Source organism: Scyliorhinus torazame, chromosome 28, assembly GCF_047496885.1.
Source record: "Scyliorhinus torazame isolate Kashiwa2021f chromosome 28, sScyTor2.1, whole genome shotgun sequence".
NCBI classification, from domain to species: Eukaryota; Metazoa; Chordata; class Chondrichthyes; order Carcharhiniformes; family Scyliorhinidae; genus Scyliorhinus; species Scyliorhinus torazame.
In genome coordinates, this window is record NC_092734.1 from 2,456,624 (window position 1) to 2,470,947 (window position 14,324).

At 51.0% G+C, this 14,324-nt stretch overlaps 1 protein-coding gene across 1 annotated transcript in view; it reads right to left on the reverse strand.

The window, feature by feature from the left end:
• LOC140403473 (pro-neuregulin-3, membrane-bound isoform-like) overlaps positions 1-14,324 on the reverse strand; it is a 439,024-nt gene that overhangs the window by 365,285 nt on the left and 59,415 nt on the right. Inside the window, exon 2 of the mRNA XM_072491373.1 lies at positions 422-551. The gene's annotated coding sequence lies outside the window, so the exon portion shown is untranslated. The remainder of the gene's footprint in view (positions 1-421; positions 552-14,324) is intronic.

A 14,324-nucleotide genomic window follows, 5' to 3' on the forward strand; every position in this document is an offset into this window, starting at 1 on the left:
CCTTGTTCGCTAACCATGAACAAGATTAAATACATTTGATACACGCCACATATATCATAAAAACCTATAAAAAATGATTAATCATTCATATATTAATAGAACGATCATCAACTTCAAGTGTTAAAAACAAAATAAATATACATGTGTGATTGGATGCAGGGCGAGCGCACGGCTCTCACAATCAATATTCTGAGCAACTAGCAACCACCCACTTCACTTGCCCTTGTTTTATTTGGTTATCGCTTCAGTCATAACGGTAGTAAATAAACTTTGCGGACAGAAATCAGCGGAATGTGGCAACCCTGCACCTGGGCAATGGTCAACAAAAACATCTCGTTCGCTGCACTCAGAACCCTGGTGGGCTGCACGTGGCTCCCAGGCCGCAGGTTGCTCACCACTGCATTGGCTTCAGTTCACTCACCGACAGTGTTTATTATTTCCAGTCAGCGTCTCAATGATGAAGCATTCTCCCTCGTTCAGGCAGTAGGCAAGGTCCTTATCCGTGCAGGGTTTAAAATGTTCTGATCTCTCAGTTGTGTAGGTTGTAGTAGCTGCAGAAATGGAGAATTGTAGAATTAGTGGCTGGGACCCAGAGTCACAGCCAGAGACAGGCTTCATTCAGTGAGTACAGTTCATACAGTAACAAGAAATTTAACATCCTTTGATGGAATCTGCCTCTTTTTTTTGATCGCAAATGCAATTCCAGACTTTTCCCTGATGTTAAATCTGTCACTGCAGTCACAACTATCGACAAATTAACCGAAGGCCACAACCCAGTCTCAGAGCCCACTGCCACGGCTTCAGGCTCTACCTGTTCCAGTTGAGTGACAGTGGAAACAGCATCCAACCAACAACCTGCTAGCGAATGTGCTTCACTGCGTCAGGAGAAAGATCAGCACAATTTGTTCCCTACAGGCAATTGAAGACACCAGCAGTGAGCATTTCAATCATTGCCCCCTTTAATTATTCCCTGATCTTATCTTAATAGTTCTATAAAGAAATTCTTTTGTCGATGTCAGACATATTATGGGTAGATTGAAGGCAGTCACCTTAAACAGCAATCTGACTACACCAAACCCATCAAACACTCCCAGGGCAGGTACAGCACGGGGTTAGATACAGAGTAAAGCTCCCTCTACACTGTCCCCATCAAACACTCCCAGGACAGGTGCAGCACGGGGTTAGATACAGAGTAAAGCTCCCTCCACACTGTCCCCATCAAACACTCCCAGGACGGGTACAGCACGGGGTTAGATACAGAGTAAAGCTCCCTCTACTTTGTCCCCATCAAACACGCCCAGGACAGCTACAGCATGGGGTTGGATAAAACGTAAAGCTCCCTCTACACTGTCCCCATCAAACACTCCCAGGACAGGTACAGTACGGGGTTGGATAAAACGTAAAGCTCCCTCTACACTGTCCCCATCAAACACTCCCAGGACATGTACAGCACGGGGTTAGGTACATTGTCCCCGTCAGCACAGTAGCCTTGTGGATAGCACAATTGCTTCACAGCTCCAGGGTCCCAGGTTTGATTCCAGCTTGGGTCACTGTCTGTGTGGAGTCTGCACATCCTCCCCGTGTGTGCGTGTGTTTCCTCCGGGTGCTCTGGTTTCCTCCCACAGTCCAAAGATATGCAGGTTAGGTGTATTGGCCATGATAAATTGCCCTTAGTGTCCAAAATTGCCCTTAGTGTTGGGTGGGGTTACTGGGTTATGGGGATAGGGTGGCGGTGTTGACCTTGGGTAGGGTGCTCTTTCCAAGAGCCGGTGCAGACTCGATGGGCCGAATGGCCTCCTTCTGCACTGTAAATTCTATGATTCTATGATTCAAACACTCCCAGGACAGATACAGCACAGGGTTAGATAAAAAGTAAAGCTCTCTCTACACTGTCCCTATCAAACACTCCCAGACAGCTACAGCATGGGGTTGGATACAGAGTAAAGCTCCCTCTACACTGTCCCCATCAAACACTCCCAGAACAGGTACAGCTCGGGGTTAGATAAAACATAAAGCTCCCTCTACACTGTCCCCATCAAACACTCCCAGGACAGGTACAGCAAGGGGTTAGGTACAGAGTAAAGCTCCCCCTAAATTGTCCCCGTCAAACACTCCCAGGACAGATACAGCACAGGGTTAGATAAAAAGTAAAGCTCTCTCTACACTGTCCCTATCAAACACTCCCAGGACAGGTACAGCACGGGGTTAGATACAGAATAAAGCTCTCTCTACACTGTCCCTATCAAACACTCCCAGGACAGGTACAGCACGGGGTTAGATACAGAGTAAAGCTCCCCCTACATTGTCCCCGTCAAACATTCCCAGGACAGGTACAGCATGGGTTTAGATAACTCACCATGAAACCAGAACTAAGCTTTTACTACACTGAAATTTAAATAAAACTTTGGATTTGTTCCAATTTCAAGACTAAGAAAAAAGTGTAAATATTTTGAATTACTCTGGAAATGTTTGGAAGCATTCTGATGAAAATGTTCCTGCAATGTATGTACAATGTTGTTGTTGTTATTCTGTTCTTGCTTTGCTGGATCACAGACCAAGAGATGGCCTAGACTGCAATTTAATTTGAAAGATTGCTTGATGCAGAGCATCAGGAAACATGTGGTTAAAGGAAAGAACTCTGTTTATTATTGTATGAGGCTTTTTATTGGAACTTAGCAAGTGACGCTAACCTGCTATAAATCTGATCGTCAGTTGCATGAGGCCGGGAATGCAGTCAGCTGCTAATCATTGCAGCAGAACTGCATCCACCCAGCTCAGTGAATGTGTGTGTGTCACAACAGCAGGGATTTTCAGCACTGGCTTATTGATAGGGCAGTACACCACACAGCACAGACAGTCAGATGCCAAAGATGAGCCAAGCATGCTGGTTGCTGTGTAGGTGATGACCAAATGAAACAGGACAGATCTGGAGGCTACAAAAGAGCAGTGAGTCATTTGCTCAATTATTGGATGAACTGCTATCTCACATCTTCCCATCACCTATCAGCGAAGGCTTATTACTTTGCAGCTCAGGAAACACTAAAGTTGCCTGTTTCACATCAGAACGCATTGTCTTTGGGTCATAAAGTACAGTATATCTTTGGCAAAGAATAATTTTCAATCCTGAAGTTGTTCACGGGAAAACATTTTCTGTATCATAACCTCCGTTTCCAAAATCATCTCGACCAAGGAAACTTTTGCAGTGAGGGGAAAAGAGAAGAGGGGCTGGTTTAGCACACTGGGCTAAATCGCTGGCTTTTAAAGCAGACCGAGGCAGGCCAGCAGCACGGTTCGATTCCCGTACCAGCCTCCCCGAACAGGCGCCGGAATTTGGCGACTAGGGGCTTTTCACAGTAACTTCATTGAAGCCTACTTGTGACAATAAGCGATTTTCTTTTTTTTTTATTTTCAAGATGAAAAGATGTTGAGGGAAGGGAGAGGAAAGGATTGAGCTTGAGAGGAATGATAGCAGGATAACAAATGGAGATGAATTTACTGTCCCAGATCCCAGAGAGAGAAAATTGGGAATGGGGAATTCACAGAGTATTATCACCCCAATCACCACTGGCATGGTCGGATCAGTGATCTTGTCAAGCTCATCCTGTCCTGTGTGTGTGAAAGAGTTTGACTGGGGGTACTGTCATGATATTCAAACACACACATCATGATGGACACACTAACAGGCAAATCAGAGTACACAACACCACAACCAATCACAGACAAGAACACCAACCACATAAAAAGCACGAGCACGACACCTGGTGGTCAATAGGTCTGGGGAGAAGGGAACAAGAAAGAGCTGTTAAAACATCACAAGCAGGGAACCCCCACGTGCAGAGTGCAAAGACCAAACTGTAAATAGTAAGTTTAAATAAAATAGCGTTGTACCATATACAACCGTGTTGGCTCATCTGTGTGTCAGAACACCCAACACCACATGGTACAGGAGTGGATCGATACCTGCCTACTAACCTGCCATTCTGGACATGGACCACACCGACAAACCGCAGCCGATGCAAGTCGCGGGGAACCTAGGTACCAACTGGAAGCTCTACAGGCAGCGATTTGACCTGTACATCCGTGCCACCGAAAAACAGAATGCCTCGGATGACACGAAGATTGCAATGCTCCTCTTCTACGCAGGTCAGCACGCCACCAACGTCTTCAACTCACTGGTGTTCGAAGAAGGCGAAAACCAATCCAAATATGACACGGTCATCCTCAAACTGGACCAGCACTTTCAAGTTGAAGTAAATGAAAGTTTTGAAAGATACCTCTTTCAGCAACGCCTGCAAGGTAAGGAGCTTTTTCAACCCTTCTTGACGCACCTCCGGATTCTAGCGCAGTCCTGCGGTTACGGCACCACCACAGAGTCCATGATCAGGGACCAGATTGTTTTTGGCGTTGCCTCTAGTGGCCTACGCCAGCAGCTTCTTAAAATGAAAAGCCTCACCTTAGCGTCTGCTGTGGAAGCCTGTGTCCTCCACGAAAATGCTACCTGCCGTTTTGCCCGATTTCAGGCGTCCGAGTTGGCACGGAGGGGGTCCCCAGCCATCGAATCGGCAAGCCAGGCCGCCCACGACGTCGAACGCATCCAGGCCGTCGATTACTTCCCGACCCACGGCCCGTACGACAGCGGCCGCTTCCCGCGCTTTTCGCGGTCTCCCGCGCAGGTGCGCACCAAAAATAACGGCCACAACGAGGGACGCACTGCGCAGGCGCGCCCACCGCAAGATTGCACTGCGCATGCGCAGTGGCGCAACGAACGCCGTGACGTCATGACGTGCGGCAATTGTGGAGCTCTACATTTAAAAGGGCAATGTCCTGCAAAAAACCGACAGTGCCTCAGATGTGGCAAGATGGGCCACTACGCAGCCCACTGTCGTTCGGCTCAACCCATGGATCCGGCGCATCCTCGACAATCTCGCAGACAAGTCAGGACCGTCCAGCCCACGCATCAAGACTTCCAGTTAAGTGATGCAGATGACCAGGATGCCTTCCGCGTTTCCGTCATTGATGTCAACAAGGTCAATGCCATCAATCCAGCCGATGAGTGGTGTGCCACCCTGACGGTCAACCCGAACTCGTCGCAAGCCCATTAGACTGGACTTATAATACCGTTCATATGTTTAACAAGTTGCACAATTTTACATGATAACCTGTTGTTGTTTATCGTTCCAGATGTCGTCTGACTGGACAACTGTTCAAGTTTTTTTTTTCTTCTTCTCTCGTTCGCATTTATGTTATGTTATGGTTATGGTACAACTTGGTTCATGTGACGCACCCGACATCGCCCCATGTACATAGTTCCGTCATATGCACATGCTGCACACGACACACACACACTCTTAGATGCACTCACGACACGATCATATTTATTACCACGTAGGCGCATATCTTTGTAAAAAGGGGGGATGTCATGATATTCAAACACACACATCATGATGGACACACTAACAGGCAAATCAGAGTACACAACACCACAACCAATCACAGACAAGAACACCAACCACATAAAAAGCACGAGCACGACACCTGGTGGTCAATAGGTCTGGGGAGAAGGGAACAAGAAAGAGCTGTTAAAACATCACAAGCAGGGAACCCCCACGTGCAGAGTGCAAAGACCAAACTGTAAATAGTAAGTTTAAATAAAATAGCGTTGTACCATATACAACCGTGTTGGCTCATCTGTGTGTCAGAACACCCAACACCACAGGTACGAGTCTCCGAGTGTGAAATGTGGTTTTGGGTGGGAGTGAGGGTATCCCTGTGTGAAGGAATTTGACTGTGTGCCTGAGTGTTGGGGAGGAATCTGGAAACATTGGATAACAAATTTGATTCGGCCCAATATCACTGTGGCCATTCTTTTATGTATTAATGAATGAAGTAGTAAGGTCTGTTTCTTACTGGGTCTGACTATGATATTAGGAGATTTTTAGGCAGGGAGTGTAGACTCCCAAGTAGAATGCGAAAAGTTCAAATTATTATTCTACGATAAATTAAATGGGCTGAATAGCCTTCCTGTGTATCTTGTGAACGGTTTGAGATGGGCTAAGACGTTGTTCTTTAGCCCAATGGAGAGAAGATTATGGGTGCAATTTATTGCGCTTAAGCGAGAGCGCGCCAAGGCTGTCAAATCACGAGAGAAGTCAAAAACAGAACCGTGCTGGACGCCAGTCTGTTTGCTATCTAACCGGCTCGCCCCCGTTGGTGAAATCAGGATCGTGCTGTACCGTGGCAAGAAACCAATGATCACCACTTAAGCCCAAACTCCGCACAATTAACGGGAGCAACCCCCGATCCAACGGCCTCCCGTGATCGAACAGCCTCCCCAAGTGGTCACATGGGCGGTGATTAGTACTCCTTTTTAAAAACGTGAAGCTGGTGCGAAGTCCCGAGGAGGTGACTAGCCATCTTCGCTCACGGCAAAGAGCCTGGGGGCGCTGGGCTTGCTACCCCGGTGCTCAGAGTGGGGTGGGGGAGCCACTGGGGGGGCCAGGCTTGGACAGGGTCGGCTGCCATCGGGGTAGTGGGGATGCGGAGAATGGGGGTGGGGGGGGGGGGGGTTGGCCGCCAATGCACCGACCATGCATAGCTTCGACTGACCGCAGGGGCGCGCGCAGATGAAGACTACGGTAGCACAGTGGTTAGCATGGTTGCTTCACAACGCCAGGGCCCCAGGTTCGATTCCCGGCTTGGGTCACTGTGTGGAGTCTGCACATTCTCCCCGTGTCTGCGTGGGTTTCCTCCGGGTTCTCCAGTTTCCTCCCACAAGTCCCAAAAGACACGCTGTTAGGTGAATTGGACATTCTGGATTCTGCCTCTGTGTACCTGAACAGGCGCCGGAGTGTGACGACTAGGGGCTTTTCACAGTAACTTCATTGCAGTGTTAATGTAAGCCTACTTGTGACAATAAAGATTATTATTATTACAGCTCATTAGGAATTGGCAATTGTAGTTAAGTGAGTACTTCACACAAGCCAAGTGGACCCCATGAGCCTGTGAGAGCTATTGCCAGCACCAACCTTGATGCCTGAACACTGCAGGAGGCAACACATAGGACGCAGCGGCCAACATCCGAAACCCCAGGGGCTGGGCCCTAGTGCTGGGACATTTCGGCGGCCAGAGGGTGGGTGTGTTCACTGGGGAGGGGACCAGCTCCCGGTCATGTTATGTGCGGGTGCCTGGGTTACAGGGTCTGGGGTCCAGTGATCATGGGTTCCTGCTATGGCTGGGGTTGCGTGGGCAGGGTGTGCCAGATGGGAGGGGTGGTACAATGGGGGGACTCGAGGGTCCCGAGGTGGAAAACACCATTGGTTGTCAGTCTCGCACCCTCTCCAGTTCCACACAGATATTGCACGGGATGGAAGACATCTTGGACTTGCCGTAGTGGTGTTGCTGGCATGCCAGGCAGCCAGGCGCCGGAGGAGGCAGTGACAATGGCAGCAGCATCGACAGAGGCTCGAGGCCGTGGCCCGTGCCCCCCCATCCCCCCAAACCCTGGTGCATGCCCCCCCTCCCCCAAACCCTGGTACACGCCCCCCCTCCCCCCAAACCCTGGTGCACACCCCGCCACCCCCCAAACCATGGTGCACAACCCCCTCCCCCCAAACCCTGGTGCACGCCACCCCCGCCCCCCAAGCCCTGGTGCACGCCCTCCCCAAACCCTGGGGCATGACCCCCCCCAAACTCTGGTGCACGACCCCCCCTCCCACCCAAACCCTGGTGCACGCCCCCCCAAACCCTGGTGCATGCCCCCCCTCCCCCCAAACCCTGGCGCACGCCCCCCCAAACCCTGGTGCACACCCCCCTCCCCCCAAACCCTGGTGCACACCCCCCCGCAAATCCTGGTGCATGCCCCCCCACCCCCAAACCCTGGTGCACGCCCCCCCTCCCCCCAAATCTGGTGCACCCCCCCCAAATCCTGGTGCATGCCCCCCCCACCCCCAAACCCTGGTGCACGCCCCCCCTTCCCCAAATCCTGGTGCATGCCGCCCCCTCTCGAAACCCTGGTGCGCGCCCCCCCAAAACCCTGGTGCAAGCCCCCCTCCCCCAAACACTGGTGCGTGCCCCCCTTCCCCCAAACCCTGGTGCACGCCCCCCCTCCCCAAACCCTGGTGCAAGCCCCCCTCCCCCCAAACCCTGGTGCAAGCCCCCCCTCCCCAAACCCTGGTGCGCGCCCCCCCTCCCCAAACCCTGGTGCACACCCACCCCTCCCCCAAACCCTGGTGCATGCCCCCCCTCCCCCAAATCCTGGTACATGCATCCCCCTCCCCCTAACCCTGGTGCACGCCCCCCAAACCCCCAAACCCTGGTACACGTCCTCCCCGCCCCCCAAATCCTGGTGCACGCCCCCCCTCCCCCCAAACCCTGGTGCATGCCGCCCCCTCTCGAAACCCTGGTGCGCGCCCCCCCAAAACCCTGGTGCAAGCCCCCCTCCCCCCAAACCCTGGTGCGCGCCCCCCTTCCCCCAAACCCTGGTGCGTGCCCCCCCCTCCCCAAACCCTGGTGCAAGCCCCCCTCCCCCAAACCCTGGTGCAAGCCCCCCTCCCCCAAACCCTGGTGCACGCCGCCCCCTCCCCCCAAACCCTGGTGCATTCCCCCCCCTCCCCAAACCCTGGTGCGCGCCCCCCCAAACCCTGGTGCGCGCCCCCCCTCCCCCAAACCCTGGTGCGCGACCCCCCTCCCCCAAACCCTGGTGCACACCCACCCCTCACCCAAACTCTGGTGCGTGCCCCCCCAAACCCTGGTGCAAGCCCCCCTCCCCCAAACCCTGGTGCGCGACCCCCCCCTCAAACCCTGGTGCACGTCGCCCCTCCCCCAAACCCTGGTGCACGCCCCCCCTCCCCCCAAACCCTGCTGCACGCCCCCCCCCCAAAAAAAAACTTGGTTCCCCCCCCCCCACCCAAACCCTGGTGCACGCCGCTGGCAGCATGAGTGGAGGACCCGGATGCCCAACAGGCCGGGGAGGGACCCAGAGGCAGTGCCCGTGATGGCCCAAGGTGTACAGGCAACGCTATTCTTTCGAACAGATGATGGACAGTGCGTACCGCAGGAGGCCCCGCCTCAACAAGGACATGGTGCAGCAACCCACGCAGACACGGGGAGAACGTGCAGACTCCACACAGACAGTGACCCAGCGGGGAATCGAACCTGGGACCCTGGCGCTGTGAAGCCACAGTGCGAGCCACTTGTGGTACCGTGCTGCCCGTATGTCTGACCGCTGCCTGTCTGCTGCGTGCTCTCTCACACCCATCACCTGTACATGGTGTGCCGCGGGAGTCGGGGTGGAGCCCAGTGTTGTGTTGTGACCTTGCCGTTGTAATGTCATACACAGAATATCTAGTTGTTTAACTAGAACGCTGATTTATTGATCAACATGGAAAGTGCGGCACAGTGGATAGCGCTGCTGCCTCACAGCTCCAGAATCCCAGGTTCACTTCTGGCCTCGGGTGAGTGTCTGTGCGGAGTCTGCACCTTCTCCCCATGTCTGTGTGGGTTTCCTCCGGGAGCTCCGTGTCATAATATCCACTCATATATATAATGAGATGCAGACAGGCAGTGATTGACACACAGGATAACCAATAATAAAATTTAATTTAGTTGTTAGCCAGATCTTGGTAGAAAGTTAGAGGAATGGCAGGGAAGGGAGTGCAATGTTCCTCCTGCAGGATGTTTGAGGTCAAGAAATGTTGATGCAGAGCTCGACAGAACAGTGCCAACATGGTCCTCAACTGCACAACATGCCAGAAATTTCAACCAGCTCAGCCCAAGGAAACACTGCAACAGCACGAGATCGTGACTTCTCCGTGGTCCACGGTGGGGATAGACCTTTCACGTAAATGGGCGTGATTACGTGCTCTTGGTTGACCACTTCTCCAGCTACCCGGAAGTGGTGAAACTGTCGGACCTCACGTCCAAGTCAGTGATTAAAGCCTGCAAAGAGACGTTTGCCAGGCACGGGATACCACTCACAGTAATGAGTGACAACGGCCCATGTTTCTACAGCCAAGAGTGGTCAGACTTTGCACAATCCTACCACTTCAGGCATATCACATCCAGTCCCCATTACCCACAATCAAACAGGAAGGCCGAAAAAGGGGTCCATATTGTCAAGCGGTTGCTGTGCAAGGCTGCAGACTCAGCCTCGGATTTCAACCTGGCGCTGTTGGCATACAGGGCAACTCCTCTGTCGACTGGTTTATCTCCGGCGCAGCTGCTCAATAACCGCAACCTGAGGACAACTGTTCCAGCGATCCAGGGACCAGCAGAAGATCACGTATTATGCTCATGCAACGGATCTGCCTGCCCTGGCTCCAGAAGATGTTCGCGTCCAGTTGCCTGAGGGAGGCTGGTCAGCCCTAGCTATTGTCGTCAGACAGGCTGCCCCCAGGTCTTTCATTGTTGAAATGGCTGATGGCTCCATTCTACGGCGCAACAGGAGGGCGCTGCTCAAAGTTCCCTGCCCACCACCTGACCGCACTTCTCCGCATGTCATCATGCTGCCTCAGGACATCTCGCCCCACGTGGCCACCGATCTGGCAGCGATCCCGCCTGTCCCGGTGCCGGCGTCCCCCCCTCACCTCTGAGGCGATCGACAAGAATTTGTCGCCCGCCACAAAGACTGAATCTATAGGTTTAAATCTTGTCAATTTTGTTCAGTTTGCTCTGTATCTGCTCGAAAGACACCTTCCCATGTACATATGCTCATTCATTCACCACTTGTACATACTCATGCATGTATATACCGCCACATTCCAAAATTTATTTTAAAAGGGAAGATGTCATAATATCCACTCATGTATATAATGAGATGCAGACAGGCAGTGATTGACACACAGGATAACCAATGAACACACACGACACAGAACAACCAATCACCAGACAGGACACCACCACTATAAAGCACACAGGGCATTAAGACTCTCTCTCTCTCATAGGACACAGCTACTGAGATAGTTAGAGTGCACAAGCCAGTGAGCACCATCTCCATGTGGTAGAGAGCAAGTCTGGTCAAGCCAGTAGGAGGTTATCAGTTAGATTAATAGAGTGTCAACCCACAGCACATTATGTACAGCAATCAGCAAGTTCAATAAAACAGTGTTGGACCATCTCCTGTGTCGGAAGCCTGTTTCTAGTTTCACTGCATCCAGTTGCAGTCAACGTTGAACCAACTCACTTAACACATCACTCCGGTTTCCTCCCACAGTCCAAAGATGTGCAGGTTAGGTGGATTGGCCATGCTAAATTGCCCCTTAGTGTCCAAAAGGTTAGCTTGGGTTACTGAGTTACAGGGATTGGGTGGAGGTGTGGGATTAAGTAGGGTGCTCTTTCCAAGGGCCGCTGCAGGCTCGATGGGACTCCTCCAATCGGCTATGGACCTGCTAGGCATCTGACCAGTGACCTGGGTCACTGACATCTCTGTCTAAATCTCATGACCACACTCTGTCGACTGCATCCGGGTAAACCTGGTCCAGAGGCTCAGCGTCTGACTGGGACCCAGACTGCTGTCTTGCCTGGTCATTCCTGCCTCCACCTGATGTGTGTCTGGAACGGTGTGGTGCTTATCAGAATATGGCTGTGCATACACTGGGAAGGGAACATCCACTACCACTGCCATGGCTGTGCATACACTGGGAAGGGAACATCCAGTACCACTGCCATGACTGTGCATACACTGGGAAGGGAACATCCACTACCACTGCCATGGCTGTGCACACTGGGAAGGGAACATCCACTACCACTGCCATGACTGTGCATACACTGGGAAGGGAACATCCACTACCACTGCCATGGCTGTGCACACACTGGGAAGGGAACATCCACTACCACTGCCATGGCTGTACACACACTGGGAAGGGAACATCCAGTACCACTGCCATGGCTGTACACACACTGGGAAGGGAACATCCAGTACCACTGCCATGGCTGTACACACACTGGGAAGTGAACATCCACTACCACTGCCATGGCTGTGCACACACTGGGAAGGGAACATCCACTACCACTGCCATGACTGTGCACACACTGGGAAGGGAACATCCACTACCACTGCCATGGCTGTGCATACACCGGGAAGGGAACATCCACTACCACTGCCATGGCTGTGCACACTGGGAAGGGAACATCCACTACCACTGCCATGACTGTGCATACACTGGGAAGGGAACATCCAGTACCACTGCCATGGCTGTGCATACACTGGGAAGGGAACATCCACTACCACTGCCATGGCTGTGCATACACTGGGAAGGGAACATCCAGTACCACTGCCATGGCTGTACACACACTGGGAAGGGAACATCCAGTACCACTGCCATGGCTGTACACACACTGGGAAGTGAACATCCACTACCACTGCCATGGCTGTGCACACACTGGGAAGGGAACATCCACTACCACTGCCATGACTGTGCACACACTGGGAAGGGAACATCCACTACCACTGCCATGGCTGTGCATACACCGGGAAGGGAACATCCACTACCACTGCCATGGCTGTGCACACTGGGAAGGGAACATCCACTACCACTGCCATGACTGTGCATACACTGGGAAGGGAACATCCAGTACCACTGCCATGGCTGTGCACACACTGGGAAGCGAATGCCACTCTCACTGCCATGGCTGTACATACGCTGTGAAGAGAATGCCAGTGCCACAGCTATCGCTGTGCATACACTGGGAAGGGAATGCCAGTGTCATTGCCATGTCTGTTCATACACAGGAAAGAGAATGCCCAGTATGTTATGGGCCAGGGTTTAGAGAACCCCAAAGTGTATCATGGAGTTCACCTGACCCACAACTTTTAATAGGTTGTGGTATAGGGGGCACATGGCCCACTCTACAGGAGTGGTACAGCAGAAATAGAAAAGTATTTTTTAAAGCAAAACAATGTTTATTCTATGAACTCAAGTTAACCTTTTTAAAACATACAGTGAACATCTTAGCAACCATTAATTCAAATACAACCCCCAAAGAATACAACATTAAGTAATTCTTAAGCTGTCCTTTTAACATCCAGAAGACTTTTTTTAAAAAAAACCTTTCAGCAGAAGCACATCAGGTTAAAGTCACTACTAAGAACATTTATAATTCTGAATTCACCAAATGATCAAGAGACAGTCTTTTCATGGCAGAGAGAACAGCAGTACAGCTGCTTTGTCTGGCTTCAGCTCCAACACTGAAAACGAAATCAAAAAGACACCGATACATTCAAGCTTTTTTCAAAGTGAAACTAAAAAACAGAGCCAGAGCTCAGCTCCACCCACTCTCTGACATCACTGCAGTAATAAACACCCTTTTCTTAAAGGTACTCTCACTGCAGATACTTATATATACACACCCATTTATAAACACCCATTTCTTCAAGGTACTCTCACATGACACCTCCCCCCAAGAAAAAAAAAGTAACCCATCTACTTCAAGATGGGTTCATTTTTCACCTTTTCACCATCCTTTAAGAAATGCACATAGTAAATATACTTTACCGTAAAAAAACAAAACACACGCAAACTGGTATAATAATATCGTCCATTGTTTTTCGTTCTTCTTCCTCCAACTGAAATCCTTCTCAATTGCCAGGCTCTTGGAACAAGAAGGTCTCTGCACGATCCTTCCATTTCTCTATGCCTCGGCATTTCTCTTTAAAGTCAGATACTTAAGTTCTTTCTGATCACAGAGTCCTTTGTAATTCTCCCACACAGGAGCATTGGTTTTCACAGCTTTCAGGCCATTAAATGCCTGTTGAAAGTTCGCTGTCTACTGAAGTTTTTGACGTTTCTTAAGCAAGTCCATCAGTGGAGCAACCACGCTACAAAAATGTTTCACCAATGTTCGATGAAATCCACTCATGCCAAGAAATCGCATTACTTCCCGTCGTGTCGAGGGTATCGGAAACTCCTCAAGGAAAGTGACTTGGGCTTTTCCAAATTCACTTTTGGCGAGGTTTATCACCAAACCCACCTCCTGAAGTCGATCAAATAACTCCATCAGATGTTTTAAATGTTCTTTCCATGTCGGGCTGAAAATTACCAGATCGTCGCTGTATACCGCACAATTGGGTAATCCTGAAAACCTTTGTTAGTTAACCGTTGAAATGTGGCTGGGGCGTTTTTCATGCCAAATGGCATAACTTTGAATTGGTATATACCATCTGGAGTCACAAAAACTTAAATCTCCTTCGCCTTTTCGGATAAAGGCACCTGTCAGTAACCTTTAAGTAAATCCAATTTGGAAACAAAATCCGATTGTCCCACCTTCTCAACGCAATCCTCCAAACGTGGGACAGGACAAGAGTCCGTTCTTGTAACTGCATTAACCTC